This window comes from Leptinotarsa decemlineata, unplaced genomic scaffold, assembly GCF_025532065.1.
Source record: "Leptinotarsa decemlineata unplaced genomic scaffold, Ldec_3_MD MMD2_tig00000035_RagTag_RagTag, whole genome shotgun sequence".
NCBI lineage: Eukaryota > Metazoa > Arthropoda > Insecta > Coleoptera > Chrysomelidae > Leptinotarsa > Leptinotarsa decemlineata.
Genome location: NW_027412540.1, coordinates 9,363,185 through 9,381,752, shown reverse-complemented (window position 1 = coordinate 9,381,752; position 18,568 = coordinate 9,363,185). Strand labels below are relative to the sequence as shown.

Genomic DNA, 18,568 nt, shown 5'->3' with positions numbered 1-18,568 from the left:
TTTTTGACAGAATGAGAAATACAAAAGTGGAGTATAACTGCAGTTTCATCTTAACAACAAACCGTTATTTCAACACCTCCACACGTGTTTCGATCACTAAGTGATCATCTTCAACAGAAAGATTAAACTGATTAAAATGAATGTTGTTCTTATTCATAACATAGGCAGCTCTGCTGGGTACCCCCGTCTTAATTGTCTTATATAATTTTTACAATGTGGTCATATCTATTAGACAGGTAAATGTGATAATTGAAATATTTCAACAAGCTATATATGGAAGTACAAGCTATATAAGGAAGTTTATTCATTTATTGACATTTTGGTAATGAAGAGCTAATGTGAAAAACTAGAATACGATGTATTTAGGAAGGAAACAAGTACTCACAGTTCACATCACTGTGGACAGCACAAACGTGCTGGGCTGAATTTTCTAGTTCATCGTTATTTTAATTTTCCTTACACATGAGAGGTTCACAAAACAAAAACGGACAATACAGGAAATATCAATCAGTAACGGATTCTCGATGGGTATTGTAGATGATATTATAAAGAAGAAAATGTTTAGGTTGACAATGAATGAAATCTCGACTTCTAGAAACGACGAAAACCAAGATAAATATACCTCAGTTCCTTACCACCAATACACGAAGAACTTTGAATTTTTTTTAAGGAACTAGGTATGAAGGTGGTATTCAAAACAAGTCATATACTACAGAGCCTTTTGGGAAAACCATAGGACAAAATCGAGAATTCGGAAAAGTAATGTAATTTACCAAATTGAATGTAAGGACTGCGATGTTTAATGCGGACAGACTGAAGGTCTATCACAATGAGATATTGGAACCACTTATTACACTTAAAATATGGAAGCCCATAAAAATCAGCTGTCGCCTATCATTGCAATAAAACCATTCCATAGACTTCAGTTCTTTAAGATAAGTTAAAGTAGAGTAAAAGTTAAAGTAAAGAAAAGTAAAGTAGAGATAAGTAAACATAATAATAATAACGAATAACGATGGTGGACCAATACCTAATAGTATACTATATAGTTTGTTGAAATATTATTTCAATTATCAGATTTACCTGACTATTAGATAAAGTCACATTGTTAAATTAATTTAAAACTAGTGGATAAGAGTCAATTTGGGACGAAGGTACCTAGCAGAGGTATGTATGGTATAAATAAGGCCAACATTGTATGTATATTAAGTTTGATCTTCCTCTTGAAGAAGATCACTTAGAGATCAAAACACGTGTCGAGGTGTTGAAATAATGAGTTGGTATTGGGATAAACCTCCAGTTATATTCATTACTACACTAAAGTTTCAAAACAGTGCATCACAAGTTAAAAAAGTAGAGTTCAAAATTCTATTTATATCAATATGCCTTCAAATCAGATCATATGATATGAAATAATAGTAGAGTAATATCAATAAATCTTTCTTTTTGTCATCATTAAGTGGTATTGTTACAAATTTATTGAATCCCTTCGACTTTCTGTAACGAATTCCAGTGAATAAATCGGTATCACACTGCTACTTGGTGAAAATTCAATAATGTTAGTATATCGCATTCTGTACTTTTCCAGCCTACTCGAATGAAGTGTTTGTAGAGGCAATCTCTTTTCAGTTAGACCACTTAAACTCCAATCGACCGAATGAAAAAATCCCGTGCTGCTTTTTATTTCCACCGAAAACATCAGTTCAACTTTACGCACTCAAAACTTTTAGAGTACTCTCGTATCCTTCATCTACAACATACAAATTGATTGGAAAATACGGCGCTGAGGAAAGTTCGTTTTTCTCCAACTCATATTAAGTCTACTCAGTTCACTGGGATGTTCACATAACCTACTTCGTTCTTGTTCCTGTTTTCAGCGGCTTGCTAAACGGGGTCTTTTGTTATCCAAATTGATTATATAGCTAAACCACGGGCTTTCTTGGAGAACGAGCCTGTATTACATTCTACCGCAAGGGGTTTCGCATGAAAAACTTTCCTCTAATGAAAAGACAATTGCGGTAATCAGTTTCCGTAGCGTTTTATTTCGATTTGGAATTCGTAAATGAGTTTTCGTGCTTGATGTAAAATACTTTTGTTATCGTTACGTGCCTATTCGCTGCTTCGCATTATTCTTTCTTGGCAATACCTGGTTGTTTGAAGCGTGATACTTCTCCCAATCGAAATTATGAGGTGATTCACAAAAGAATAATCAAACGGCAATTTCAGAAAGAAAGGAGAAATGAAATGATTATTGATTGCTATGAATATCTGTTTATCTGAAACAAATTCAATCACATTCAATGATCAAAATATTGTCAAAAGTGGCAAACGATTGAATTGAAATATATAACAGTAGTTTGAAGAAACGGTTCCAAAGCAGTGAAAGGAAGCTCCCTCAGAATTAATCCACTCTGATCGTACTTTAAATTGACGAGATGTTATTGCGAAATCAATCTTTTTATTTCAGGGCACAAGCAATTCGATACTATTTTTTACATTTATTTTGTTTTGAGCTTCACTTAGTTTTTGGTTTTTGATATATTTCAATGGGTATTAAAAAAAAGTTATGTAAAATTGAAAAGTAACATAAAAAATTTGTTGAAAAAAATAAACTGTTCAGTTGATGTCGCTGAAGCTTTGACTGACTATATTTATAGTCATTGCAGACGTAAATAATCCCCTACTTTTGAACGTGAAAAGATAACAAGGTCGAATAGACTTTAAATTTCTCAATTCCATAACTCACAACAGTTTATTTCATCGTAATGAAAATTGAGTAATGAAACTTCCTATTTTTATACCAGTTGTATTTGTAACTAATTTCTTTATAAGACGAAATTGAAGTTAGTTACAAATACAAGTGGTATAGAAATATAGGAAGTTTAATGTTTCAATTTTCAAAATGTTCCAAATGTTAACCACTCACTTCCTGATAATAATGGAATGAGTTAACAAATGTATCTCCTAGATTATGATGTATTCCTGGAACCTCGAAATAAATTGCACATATTTCAGATGTCACGTATCTCTCCAAAAACATCTAGAGGTGTCATATAAGGTGATCTGGTTGGGTCTTCTGAGAGATATCTGAATATTTGCTGGTTTGGATAATTGACAAACCCAAATAAGTTTCCAACTGACGTTACGTATCAGCAAGCTAAGACAACTCTCCGTCATGAGAAGCTGGTTCGGTAACTGGCTGGTGAGAAGCTGGTGTTTAGGTAACATTTATTCAAACTGTGTTTCATAACAATAATGTAGGAAACGAATCAGTAAATGAACTCATCAATTTTATCAGGAAATGAATGGTGAATATTTTGAGCACTTATTTGAATGAACTGGAACGAGTTTTTGTTTCCGAATCCATGAAATGAATATTGAATTGCTATTTACTCTGGAATGGTTGATCCGATTTCCAAATATGAAAATTTTTCAAATAGTGAATTGAAATATCTATCAAATGTGTCAAGACCCTTCATTATATCTGAGATGAAAAGTTGGTATCGCCATATCGGCGATGAATGATGCTATGTCCAAATTTTTGGAAACTACTGATACTTTTTTAAGTAAATACTGTCGGACCTTAACATTTTGTCCCATTCGGGGGAACTATTTATGTATCGATACATGAGAACATTTTGCTGTTTAGGAAATCTGGACAAACCAAAAATCGAAATTCAAGCAAACGTCGCAAGCAGCAGCTAGTATGAAAATATTTCTATTCTGAAATTGAACTTCAAATCATATTCGACCAGTTGTTGCCCGCGGCTTCGCTCGTGTAGAATTCAGTTCCTCACATTAAGTTTCATGACAAACCATTTTGAACACATAGTTACAATATTTTTTCAATCGATCCAATCGATCCAGGATTCCGACTTCAAAACCGACAAAATAAAATGAATACAATTTTTCAACCCATATTTTTCCCCTTCGGGGAGTGGAAATTCCTGATACCCTTTCTTGATGCTTATTTACGCTATACAAAGAACCTACCTGCATATTTCAAGATTCTAGGTTCAGTAGGTTCGGTTGTACGCTAATATAAGAGCGGGCAACAATGAGTAATTTATATTTTAACTTCGAAAATATAGTACCTAGCAAAATATGCCAACTGCACTAAGTAATGAATAGCTTAAAGAATCGAATGATGTTACCTATGAAAATATTCGCAAAACTAATACAACCATTAACGACGTCTGCCCTCACGCGGCTGGTCGCGTTTGGGTCGCGTTTTCGTGCCCCCTTCACCCCCACATATCGTCCCTTGTCGTCGTACAGTAGACGTGACGCGTAATGGTTTACTGCGCTACGTTGATATGATCTTATCGTGATAACTTTCAAACTATTCGTCCAAATTACTTATTGTAAAAGACAAATTGTATCTATATCAAATACTTAAAACGACAATTGTATTTTAGTTGTATTCATAACTCAGTATTTTGCATATATTGGCTACCACATGAGAGGTATCGCGGACTTTCATTTAGAACAATTTCGGATAAATAATCTTACAGTTTATTATCTTCTTTATGTAATTGCAATGGTATAGGCAGCGCACGTCAAGAAAGCTCTCAGGAAGCAAGAATTTATTCGTCTTACCTTATAAGTAAATGTAAAGTTTCATTTAAATCCGGTCAGTCGTTCAGGCGTGAAACAGCCACAAACATATATACATACATCTTCACAAACTTTCATATTTTTATTAGAATAGATGGATGGGCACTGTTATTTCACCAGTGGCTAAACTTTCAGTACGAGATAGAGAATTAAGCACAAGTCCATGTATTTATTTTGTAGCGTGACATCATAACAGCATCCGCATTGTTTCTGTGGAGAAAACATACAAAAACTTTTGAACATGTTATATAAACGAGATAGCGCCAAGTACGATAAAAGGTGTAAATGGAATATAGTGATCATTTGTTAAAACAGTTAGAGCAGGCAGAGCAAACAGAAAATTAGTACAAAGCTGCTCAAACAAATCTCACAAGAAGAGTAATCAAGTGAATGAATTAAAAGACCATCTTCAGCATATCAACGCGGCCAGTCAACCAACAGCATTTGCACCCAGCCAACAGCAACAATGAAAATTTATCGAATTTCAGTAGGCGTATCACATATAATTTTAGTTAGAACCAGTAAATATAGGTGACATATAGATAAATATGGGTGACATAGACAGGTGTAATACTATATTTCGTCCTTTATGTATGCGTGCGTAATTTGATGCACTAAACGACAGCTCGATGCGTGTAATATTGTGAAATAACCTGGTCTGGAAATATATAATAGAAAGATCGAAGAATCGTAAAAGGTTTCCGAATTTCTCAAAAAAAAATCCGGAATGTCACGATCACCTGTTAAAAAACCGAGTACGGCCCCATTGTATAAAAACTGGCCTCGATTCCCTTAAATTGAATTTATCTCCGACCTTATGTCAGAGACAGATATTGCAAATACGCGATAATTAGAGGGCCGTATCGGTCCCCTTGGAAAGGAGATTTTGTCACAACCTTGGGAATCTAAAATGTACGTTTTTGTCTGTTAAAGTTCAATATCCAATTTTGAATTTAGGCATATGAAAAGAAGAAGCAACACTGAGCTGATTCTTGTATATAGATGCAAACATTGAAATTATTGAAATATTTTCAAAGGGCTCTGCACAACATTGAAAGGAATAAGAATCACCATAATTTTTACTGCACAGTAACCCAGATATGTTGAAATTTCAGCATTCAAAGAGTGTGATGAACCAATACGCAAAAAGCTGTAGCTCAACCACCCAGAACTTTTGCAACAAAAATTATTGACATATATACTTACTTATCTTTTTACTCTCACGATTGCAGACGATCTAAACAATCAACAGGATCATTTAATTTCAAGTGTCTATAAGAGAATCTCGTAAACAGCAACACAAAAAGAGTAGGTTGAATTGTGACTTAGTTGCCGATTTTTGGATATTATAGAATGATACTGAAAAATCTACTCTAGCGTTTTTGTTTCCAGATAGATATGTTACCTGTACCTTTTTAATTTGTGAAGGTGTTGAAAATCAAATTACATTTCACTCTCGAAACTTCCATTGTACTATTGGAGTATTATCGTACAATTTTTATATAGGGTGTCATCATACCTGGGGCAACCTTAGCTTTGAAATAGAAGTGATTCTATATCTCTCTGTATACATCACAGCTAATTCTCAAAAATTTCACTGAGTTCCTGAGAAACTTTCCTGAGGACTATGCTGAGGAAAGTATATGAAAATATCAGTGAGGTTTCCACATGCGAAATCAAACAGCCTCCAAGAATAAAAAAAAACTGAAATTTTTTTTCCAGCCCCCATACTGAACAAACATCCTGCGAAAAATATCTGTTAAGAGAAACGAAAAATTGATAACAAAATTGATGTTGTTTATGGGAAAGAAAGTTTCAGGACCTCTATTTCTCCATCTTGATACAAACAGAATGGGAATTTTCCAAATGCAATGATAATGTTCGGTCGGTAGCCGGACGGTTCGACGTGGGTGCTTTGTTCACTCAGTCAATCGGCTGATGTGTGAGTCGATGGTTCAAGCCCCAGGCTGAACGCTTCTCTCTCCTCTCTTCGCATTACTCAGTATTCAGTATGCTATTGACATATATAATAAACAAAGTGTTTTTGATTAATATAAAAATCTAACCAGCAAGCACATAATATTCTTTTCTCATGTGAAACATGGCTTGAAACTAATGATACTAATTTTGTGTGTGTACATTATCATTATCCTAATGTATTCTACAAAAGTAACAATTGGCTATAATATATTATTGTAAATCGTGTCCCTTAAGAAAATAACTCCGACCGCCACTGATCACCATGAACCAATTGTGACGTAGCTGAGAGCGCGCGAATGTACGATGTTCGCTGCTGCTCTAGATGCAGCGAGAATAATGCTATCGATTTCGATGGAATTCCGGCGAAATTTTCTAGTGCATTCGATAACGATATATGAACACTAGCTACAGTCAAGTGGAAGTTACAGTACGGTACGCTAAGCGATCTAGTAAGGCGATATACATTCGAATGATAGTTGAAGTTTTAGTTGATGTGTTTATTGTATTTGAAGTGAAATGAAGTTGAGTGGAATAATAAACTGAAAATTTACTGTTTTATGGTGAAAACAAGGAGTGTCAATTACGACGAGATGGAAGAGCTCAAGAAAATGTTCGAGGCATTGGAAGAGGGCCTGGCGGAGAATGAAAAACGCAGAAGAGAGGAAGAAAAATTACGGCGAAAGAAAAATCTTGAATTATCACTAGGTATTCAGGAAAAACAGAGAAATGACAATAAGGTGTACCTTCATTTATTTGAAGATTCAAAAACTACTCAAGTGAGTAAAGGAAGTACAGAAATTAATTCAGGAAGAATTTCAAAAAGTATTTCAGGAAGCTTGAAGGAGTTGAAAAGAAATTTGAAGGTGAGCTTGAAGGAGTAAAGGCACAAAATAATTATTAAAAGATTTTATCAATAAATAACCGTTCATTGCAATATCATATTAATATACATAAAATTTAAATAATAACCTAAGCATGTCTCAATTAAACGAGGTCAATATTAAATAGTTTAATTAAGATTAGTTTTCTTTCTTTCGGGCGTCCTGAGACGCACAAGTTTTTTTTCATTTATTGAGAACCCACACATAGATATAACATTGGTGATCGGATAGGTCGTTGAACTGTGTTTACACATCATTTAGAAAAAAATTACAGAACACACTAGAACTTGGTACCTTCAGATTAATCGAATTATCTATATGGGGTCCGAGAAAAGAACCGAAGAAATACTTCAATACAGTAGGGATCGGCTCAGAATAATTACATTGTTACTAACCGGTCATTGTCTGCTTAGAGGACACCTGAATAAAATGGGGCTGTATAACGGAGACCTCAGCTGCAGATTATGCAACGAAGGGATAAAAACAGCTCTACACATCTTATGCGAATGTGAGGCACTGAATCACAGTAGGCAGGCAATATATGGACGTACAAAATTACGCCCAGAAGAATATGACGAACATCCAACACGAAACCTGTACAGGGAACGAGACTGATGAAATGGGTGTCATGAGAAGATGGGAGTATAAACGCAATGAGCCCAAGAGGCTGCAGTGTTTTCTGGAGACTTGGACTAAATGGACAAGTCAGACAGCTCCCAAGGTAAAAAAATGTTTACATATCATTTACAAAAAAAATTACAAAACACTCTAGAACTTGGTACCTTCAGAATAATCGAATTATCTACATGGGGTGGAAATAATAGCGTTTCATTTGGACAATTTTTTCAAAAAATTAATGTGAATAACATATTATCTGGCTGAAAAATTGACCCAAAAATATACTTCATTCAGTGAGCAATGCAAAATATTTTCATTATCTTAGAATATTCTGGAATATTATTCAGATAGTTCAGCAATTAATGAAATCTCAAAATCGTAAATAGCGAACAAGAAAAGCTGAATGACACAAGAGTAACATTTCTCAATTGCTTGTTTTTGTTATCGAAAACCAAAGTTGTTGAGTTCACGTCTGACCACTCATTTCCGTGGAGAACGAACAAAACGTCCAGATTTATCGGGTTACATTATCCCTGCGATTACCCTGTTAACTGATAGATGGGGGTTTCTCTCTCTCCACGACTCGTTCATTTGGGCCATCAACGGGAAGCCAATAGAACGGACTTGCTCATAAGAAATATCCGACTAATTATACCAGACCATTAGCGTTCGGACGGAGACGATTTTATTAATTAAAGCGTGAATTTCCATTGCCATTGGTAGCGCTAGTAGATATAGGAAAATAAGTCATTTGGGTACAATGTGAAGTACTACAAATGAAAAAGATTTGAGAAATAAATTGTTAGTGAACTCATTTCATTACTATATTTTTATAGCCAAAGGGTATTTCAAACAAGAAATGGAAAACGCATATTTTGCTAAGGAAGAGAAGATAAATAGTGTGGAACAAAACAACAAAAATGCACAAATTCATCAACAGAAACAACAAAGTGTATATTCGTATATATGGTGTAGGTCAAAAGATCCGATGAACATTTTATTGAAGGGATCAATAAGCTAGAAACACATTTTACAGTTTATGTCCATGAATTCTTTGTATTTTCTACCGATAACATTTGGTTATGCAGGTTTGATCATGCAGGTACCTATAGCTATATATAAGATGATATTAGTTGATATAGTATCCTCAGCTATACTGAGACCTTGTTAAAAATTGAATATGGAATTATATATTTGATTATTTCACTTCATGTCTCTGAATGAGGTTTTCGAGAGGTCTGAGGTCTGGTAAATTATGGACAAGTTGCCTATTTCAAGGTTCTACTGAATGATAACAAGAAATTAATTTCGTCTGTTTTGATATCAAAAATATAAATGAAAAACAAATTATGGGCTGTATTATTCTATTGCCGAAATTATTGGAGATCACATTATATTTTGCCACGGTAACTTTAAATGCACTATTAGAAAGAATGAACCACCCCTAGGTTTGGAATTATAAAATGGCACCTGTACTATCTATACGAAGTTTTTCATCACTAATCTTCACGGTATAATGAAATATTCAACTACCTGTGATCTTTCTGAGAGTTTCACAATTTGATAATCATAAGATGGATTTGTTTTTCAGGGGTTCCCAGATATGCACCCGAATGAAAGCAATATTTAGGAGTTTCTATGTATCACAGTTGAACTCTCATGTACCTCATGTTCATAATTGAATAAATGCCAGTAGTCCGGTCAAATTAAACTAAAAAATAAGAGTGAAGGTACATAAATTTACAACAAAATGCAAATGCGTGTGATTGTTCAAAACATAGTTAAAAATGAGATTCCAAAATTCCGAATGATTGCGATGCCTGAAAAAAAAGTTTATTCGAGGTCAAAGGTCAAAAATCTCGAAAAAAATTAGTTTTTCGCGATTTTCAGGAAAATGGTAAGTTTTATCAAAAAATAAACTGTGATAAAATTGTAGATCATAAAATTTTCTACAAAAACTGCATCACTACTTTTTTTCTTAGAGCCACCGTTTCTGAGATACGACGAGTCAAAAAGTTGTAAAAGTTGTAATCGTCAAAATATGCATAAGTATGCCACGTATATACATCTCTGAAGTTGTAATTTAGGTAAAAATATTTTTCTATTGATATACATAAGTATAAATATAAGAATATCAGGTAGAATGAACTCCAGTCCCTTAATTTGTACGCTAGTGTAACTTTGAGCCAACATCTGTCTCCCTGTTCACTTGTGTGCTTGGCTAGAGTCGTATACCTGCTTTGTGTCAGAATGTCCAATAAATAAAATACCGTTAGTCTTGAGCGCCACGCTGTAGTGAAAACACGTGTTTAACCTAATCTATTACGTGCTGTTTTGAGATGTAGACTCTCCTGCAAAAACTATTTTTTTTCTGAAGCCAGGAAAAGCTCAAAGTCAAACCGAAATATATTCGTCAAAAAGTTTATCTACTTTTGCAAAGAGTCAAAATCTTGTACTATTTTTACACGCAATAACTGGCTGTGATATGACGTCTGCATTTTACAGGAGGGGTAAAGCAACAGTTTTTAAAATACTTGAAAAACAAGATTTAGTTCAATGTGCTGAAGTTTTCAAAAAAAGTAATTCGACTCAATAAGAAATTATCACCAACGGGATTCAGTTTCTTCTTTCTATGTTCAAAGCTCCGAAGAAAACCATCTGCTTAGATAAGTATCGATACGCATGTTTCGTAAAAAAAACTAAAAATAAGAAACAGGTGCAATTAGCTTGTCTTCCTCCAACCTCAGTTGCTGCTCATCAACATCTTTTGCGGGTATATTACAAAGTTCAAGTGTGGCTTGGTTATCAGCTTGACCCAAAAGACTGGGGTTGGAAGTTGGTCGACAATGCATTAGAACCTATTCAGACTTTACTCCCACCTGCGCCGGAAAAACTGCTGAACAAAATTTTTTGCAACTGTAAAAAGGGATGCAGCGCTAAATGTGGTTGTAAAAAAGTTGTACTGTTGTGTTCTCTGGCATGTACACATTGTCAAGGTCAGTCATGTTCTAATGCTGAATCACCAATAGTGAAGGATTAATTTGATACCAACGAGGAAACATGCGATACATCACTTTTGACGCAGTTTACCTACACCCAGGATGATTATCAAGAAGAAGAAGATCAAGAAGAAGAAGAAGACCAAGAAGAAGAACGACAAGAAGAAGTATTTGAAGGTTATGACTCAGATGAATAAATTTTTACATTTTTTTAGTTTCAATCGCTTTTATAATTTTCAACCCATCCTGATATATTTTATTATGCAGGTTTTCAATTTGACAGAATCATAACAGATATGTGGAATAGGCCTTACTGAGGAAACCACGTTGAAAAAAACGCGCTAAGTACACTACCTCATAGGTGGCGTGGAAACGTGTGCATATAATGACGATTACAACTTTTACAACTTTTTGACTCGTCGTATCTCAGAAACGGTGGCTGTAAGAAAAAAAGTAGCGATGCATTTTTTTCAGAGAATTTTATGGTCTACAATTTTTATTTGCGGTTATTTTATGATAAAACTCACCGTTTTCCTGAAAATCTCGAAAAACCAATTTTTTTCGAGATTTTTGATCTTTGACCTCGAATAAATTTTTTTCCAGGCATCGCAATCATTCGGAATTTCAAAATCTTATTTTTAACTATGTTTTGAACGATTACACGCGTTTGCAGCTTGTTGTAAATTTATGGACCTTCCAATGTCTAGATTGACCGGATTACAGCCAATAGAATGAAAAACACTGAGTTAGTGCTTTAAATGACGCACGCTTCGGTTCTTTGAGGTCTTCAGTTTCTGAAATATTTCGATGCCTCTTTACAAAACAATTCCACTTACAAATTACTATAACAGTCAGATATTATGAAAATAATATTCAACAATTTACCAACTTCAAGGAATACAATGTTTATTTATATTTTATTTCTCAGATTTGACAAGGTATACTTACGAACTTGGCATGAAGAAAATGTATCTTATAAATCCTCTATGGTCCTTCATGAAGATTTGGCAATGGACATATTTCAGATTGAAATAAAATATCCTCGAGAATATTTGGAAAATACCTGATCATTCTGTTGGAACATAAAGAAAACACCGATAGTTGAATAAAAAAACAAAAACCAGATGGAAATTGAAAACATGAAAGCAAAACAACGTCGGTAATTCTCTGTAATGGTAAAAGTTTATATTCAACGAAACTATATCGATAACTACGGTAACAGTATATTCTATAAACTATTTGCCTAAATGAAAATCTTTATATTCTCGAGTTTGATAGTAAATAATTCACCAAGCGAGTAATGTGGTCATTACTCATACGAATGAAGCTTGTCGATGCTAGCCGCAGGCGAGCGTTGAAAATCATTCCTTGGATATACTTGCACATACATCTATACTTTTTCTATGACTCACATCAGGAATATTTCAAAATCAAATTTATTTGACGGGGATATCTCGAACAGTAATATCATTATGGTGAATGAAGAAAAAACCTTAGAAAGCAGTGCAAAATACGTCATATACTCAAAATTACAATTGCAACATACACCAAATTGATGCTGTTCAAAAAAAAAATTAATATCTGTCTTTCAAGGTCCTCAGAAGAGAACCGACCATTCTATCTTTCTGAATCAATTTAATGTAATATATCTGAATTCACGACGATTTTTTGTCACAATCTCCTTTCTTCACAAACTGTTAAATAATAAGATCTCTTCTGCCCCCTTTCACGAATAAGGAAATTCCGCACCCCACGCCTGAATTTCAGAGATCAAACGACATATCAAACGAAAAACAGTTTCGAAATAAGCAAAAAAAAAATTGAATAATGAATATCCTTTTCTTACATTATCATATTATTATACATAAAATTTGAGGAAGAACATATGCTTTTCTCAGGTTAAACAGTGTCAATATTAAATAGATCAACTCAGATAAGTTCAAGTTATCACTTCCATCGGACGTCCCGAGACGCACATGTTTTTTTATAAAAAGATGGAGGAGTGGAAAACCAAAGCCTTTCATTCTCACAAACTAATATATTCTAAACAACACACCCCTTTCAATTCAAATAGAATACTATACTGTTTTTTCATCTCAGATAAAAATTATTTGAAATCAAATATATTCGTGAGGTATATTGGTTGAATAATGACAACTGCCGTAGATGTGACTGAAACCTACGACTACTGGCACTCAAGTCCACTGCTCAACCTACCCCTCTAAAGTTGGCTTACAAATTAACATTAACATTTGAATTCATAACTAGTCTCACTTCATTAATAGGTAACTGAAAATTTTCAATTTTTTTGCCACATTACCCAGAGATGTACATTCCAAGTCAATGTTTTCATTATTTTCTCTCCACAAAAAAGTATACATTTTCAAACAAACTGTCAGTTCAATGATTGAGTTTGACATTCGAAATTAAGTTTATTTTCAAGACTCACTTGCTATTAATAATAGTTGGAGAATAATTGTTAATGTATGAATTTGCTTATCTGTAATTGCGGCCTTGAAAGTATTAAATTATATTTGCCTATTTGCGCATTGAGAAAAAGTATATGTTGATTGTTGATATAAATTCTGAATTCACTGAATTTCAAGTCTGAGTTCTTCGTTGATTTTTCTGGAACAGAATACATTCGAAATATCACCAATTACATCAATCCCTCTCTAATATAAATGCCAAATTTACTGCTACATATACATCATCTTCAGATACATCTGAAATGAAATACACATTTTCTTTCTCATTTACCCAACTATGATACATTTGAGAAGAATCGCATTTGGGTAAAGCTAGTGCAGAATTTCAACAAAGTGGTATGCTTTCAATTTATTTCTGTCAAAGCACAGCATTATTAAATTGATTGATTGCTTGATTGGTGATTTGTGAGGGCAGAGGCACTTAGGATTTTAATTTATCACAAACAGTTTTTCCACCGTCGACATTTCATCGATTATTGTCTGGAACATGAACCATTTGGTCATGCCTTCGATTGGGGCATTATTAATAATATACAACTGTAGAAAAGAATGCAAAACGAATAAGTTGATAGTAGAGGTTTGATTAGTTTGTAGTTCAAATCAGTCTATTCACTGTCCCCATTTTTTTTAACTATTCACAGAATTGAAATCAATCGCCTGTTCATTTTATCCAAGTATCGACTGAGTTCATAGTTGAAAGTTCCATGTTGCTTTCTATGTAGGAGAGGCAGCCCGGCTAAACAAATTTTTCTTTATAGAATAAATGATGGACAGCACCAAAGTATTTTTTCTACACTCACACTAACCCATTAACGCCATTGTTCTTTACTATATTCATTTTATACCACGTTGCGATGCGAACCACCATGCAAATTATATAATACAAAAATAAACTCCAATCCGCCCAGACCAATTAAGTTTATGATAGATGAATGTGAAAATTTCTTGTCTTTTGGAGAATGTGGAAATCATGTGAAGTAACTCATACAAAATTTCAATAAAAAACCTGACAACATAGAGCATCTGACTTGTTGACAGTATTGGTGAATATATTTTTATAGATACCTTTTCAATATCGACTTCAATGGTGGTGATATTCGATTTCACTCATAACAGATATTAATAATGATAATAAAATTTTCTGAGTTGAAAAAATATCTCTTTTAATCAACTCACAGAAGATAATCTCATATAAGATGTGCTTGCGATCCAATGTACTGAATAATTGAGTCATGGAAATTATTTTTCTTTTTTTATGGATGATATACAAGCACTACAGAAAAATCCAGACACCGCACATTGGATTTGGATCGCACATAAACGCAGTTCTCCAAATGAAAGAGTTCTTGAACAACGAAGTTCGAAGTAAACTGAGTTGAACCTCAAAACGATCGGTAGCCACACTCCGTCGCGTATTACTGATATGTACCGTTCTTGGTGGAATCAAATGTGACAAGTCATTTAAACACCCCCCGTTGAAGTATCTATAGAAGAGGGACGAATCTCCAACCTTTCTTCGATGTTCCAGACTCTCAAGGTTGCAAGTGATGTTCGCGTCTCCAATAAGGCGGATGACTTTTCTCTGGATGGAATCCAGTAGCTTCAGGGTATGCTTGGGGGAGGAGCGTCATACATGAGAGCAATACTCCAAAGAAGGTCTGATCTGAGCTTTATAAAGCATCAAAAGTTGCTGAGGTGTGTACAGTTTTCTGGTCTGGAACAGTGTTCCAAGCATTTGAGATGCGACTTTTGCAATTCCTGCGACATGAATATGCCAAGACATATTGGTGTCCATTTTGATCCCCTACAAACTTATCCAAGCAGAAAGTGGAATTGTCTTACCTGATATTATTATATTCAGTTCGGAGACATTTATCTTCTTGGAGAAGACCGATGCCTGGGTTTTTGTGGCATTGAATTGAATCTGGTTACTTTCACCCCAATTCGAAATTAATTCTAGATCCTCATTAATATATGCAACCTCCTGCTGCCGATGAAGATGTGCATCCGCCGGCAATGTCCAGGAATCCAAATGAAATAACCAAACAAATGTTATAGTCAGCAAAGCAATATATTGGATCCTTGGTTTTTTCCAATAAGTCGTTGATATACAATAGAAGGAGGGTTGGAGACAACATAGATCCCTGGGGAACACCAGCGTTGATGGTAAAAATATTCGAAAGATATCCGTCGACGACCACTTGCAGGGAATGTCCTTTCAGGAAGCTGAAGAGCCAAACACAAAAATGATCCGACAAGCTATAGCGTCGAAGTTAGGCCAGCAAACCCCTCAAACAGTATGCGTCCAAGCGCTACAGCTCTTGACTCTCCATATTTCTCAATTGCGTTATTCCACATATGGGTGACATACGATAGAAGGTCGTCTGTTGATCTTTGTTTCCGAAAGCCATATTGACGATCGCTCAAGATATTGAAGCCTTCGGCATATTTAAGGATATGGTGGTTCACGGCTTTCTCGATGACTTCTGATATCACTGACAGCAAAGTCACTGGTCTACAGTTATTTGGAAGACTTTTCTTGCTCCCTTTGGGAATAGGCTGAACGCGAGCAATCTTCCAACCATTCACATAACATTCGAAACCAATCGTCTCTTGAACGATATTCATAAACCCGTTTCATAAAGAGCAACAATAATTGATCCTTTGGGTATACTTGAAATGATGTCATCAATACGGCCTTATTTTGGACAACTAATTCTTTTGTTTGTATGAATATAGGAATAGAATATTGTCTTTCCAACGTCTTGAATACATGAGTGGAAAGAAAGTAATAATTCAAGTATCTGATGAACTAAACAATTGAATGAATATCGAGTAATCATTGACAACTATGTGGCAAATTAAATGAACGAATGAGCATACTCATTCTGATCAATTAATAACTGGACAAAGTAAACAATAAAAAATGATCGTAGACATAAACAGGAATCACCTTTCACCAAATTTTTGTTGTTTCAATCAATTCCGCCATTCATTGCAATGAACTTGTCATACCTCCCTCTGATATTCAATATAACTTTTCTCAGTTGTTCTGAAAGTAATTTCTGCACATTTGTATATATTCTAATGCGTAGTTCTTCTACTGACTGCGGTCTGGAATTTTTGCTACACTGTACCCCAAAGAAAAAATCTAGCGGTGTCAGGTTCGGTGATCTTGGTGGCCACCCAATGTAAGGACTATTTTGACCATCGATTTCCATAAGTATTATTCAGTAATTCTATTACAATAACTGCATTATGTACAGAAGACCCATCTAACTGAAACTTTGAATGCAGGCGATTCTGCACTGGTTTGTTATGTATTTCGTCCCAAAACTCCTTTCTGAGAAAGTCTAAAACTATATTTCCTTTCGGATTACTTTAGAAAAAAAAAACGGACCGATAATCTCATCATGGAATATTTCACACCACCCATTTATTTTATGGGAATATGGCCATTTCGCGTTGAATTTTGGGACGAAACTACTTATTCGTAGTGAACATAGCTTCATCACTGAACATAATTGTTTTGAAGAAGTTTATACAATCATTCAAATATTCTCCTTGACCCCACGAACAGAATTCTAACCTTCTTTCTTCATCTCCCTGTTTCAGAGTGTAAAACATTTTTGGCTCAAATGAATCAATTTCATTTTTCACCAGGCATCTCCTGATATTTTCTACAGGGATATTCAAGTTCAAACTAGCCGTTCGGAAGCTTGAATAATGGGATTTTTTTACATGTATACATTATAATAAATAAATTTCAACATTGCATAACTATTTGGATGCAAAAATTATTAGATGTGAATTATTTAAAAACAATCGAAAGGTGGCTTTATTCAGTTTATCACACAATTTCGTTCAATTTAACGTATTTATGTTTCAGGTCTATTTTTGTCCAAATCACACCTAGCCCATCAGATTTTGTGAATAACCTTGTATAGTAAACGTATCAACTACAGGAGGCGAATACGATTACCAAAATTGGTTCGTCCATCGATCTACGATGGCAAAGCCTGGACCAAACAACGAACAGTGCCTATTTATTATTAACAAGGCATTGTCCATTAGTAGTGATAAAGCATTTAGCGGATCCCCAGGTAAGCTGCGCCTCCCGAAGAGGAGAAAGCAGAAACGGGAACGAGGATTTCATCACTTCGTTACTAGCACACCCTACCGCCGAAACGAGATTAGGCCAATTAGGAACGTGTTGTTTGTTAGGTTGCGGAAAGTAAATCAATCAGACGAGTATTTCGGCTGCCAACAGAAGGGATTTTTGAATTCATTTCTCCTGGCGGAAAGAAGCGAGTGCGCTTCAGTGATTTCAGTCAATATAGTTACATAAAAAATGTTTTTCACGAATATTGGAGAGAATATCGAGGGAGTTTTCTACTAATTATATATAACCGCATCATAAGTGTTACCCCCCTATCTGACTCGTTACTTGGCTCTTTTGAGTATGAAGTTAATGTGTGGGCAAGAATACTGGGTGACCACATTATAGGTCCGTTATTCATTGAGAACAAAATAACTGGTGCCCTTTATTTGGAAATGCTGGAAACAGTGATAGATCCACTGATAATGTCAAATGACGAAAATAATTCAGACGAATTTGGTATGGACATTATTTTGCAACAAGATGGAGCTCCTTCTCATTTTGCAGTTGTTCTGAGGACTTATTTGAATACTGTTTATGTAGGACGAAGGATCGGGCAGCGAGGATCTGTGGAATGGCTACCAAGATCACCAGATCTAACTCCTTCAGATTTTTTCCTATGAAGTAACCTAAAATCTAAAGTCTATGAGACTCAGTGTTACTCTATTTAGTAGTTGCGTGCGCGAAATACGGAAGTATGTACAACAAGTGATCGCGATACTTTGCAAAGCGTCAGGACTGAAACTAAAAATAGACTCTAATTTTGCCAGGAGGTCAACGGGTAACATGTGGAACATTCACTGTAGTAACAGAAAAAGTTAGTGA

The 18,568-nt window shown here is 34.8% G+C and overlaps 1 protein-coding gene across 12 annotated transcripts in view; it reads right to left on the bottom strand.

The window, feature by feature from the left end:
* nrm (neuromusculin) overlaps window positions 1–18,568 on the bottom strand; it is a 1,033,009-nt gene that overhangs the window by 339,409 nt on the left and 675,032 nt on the right. The window lies entirely within an intron of this gene.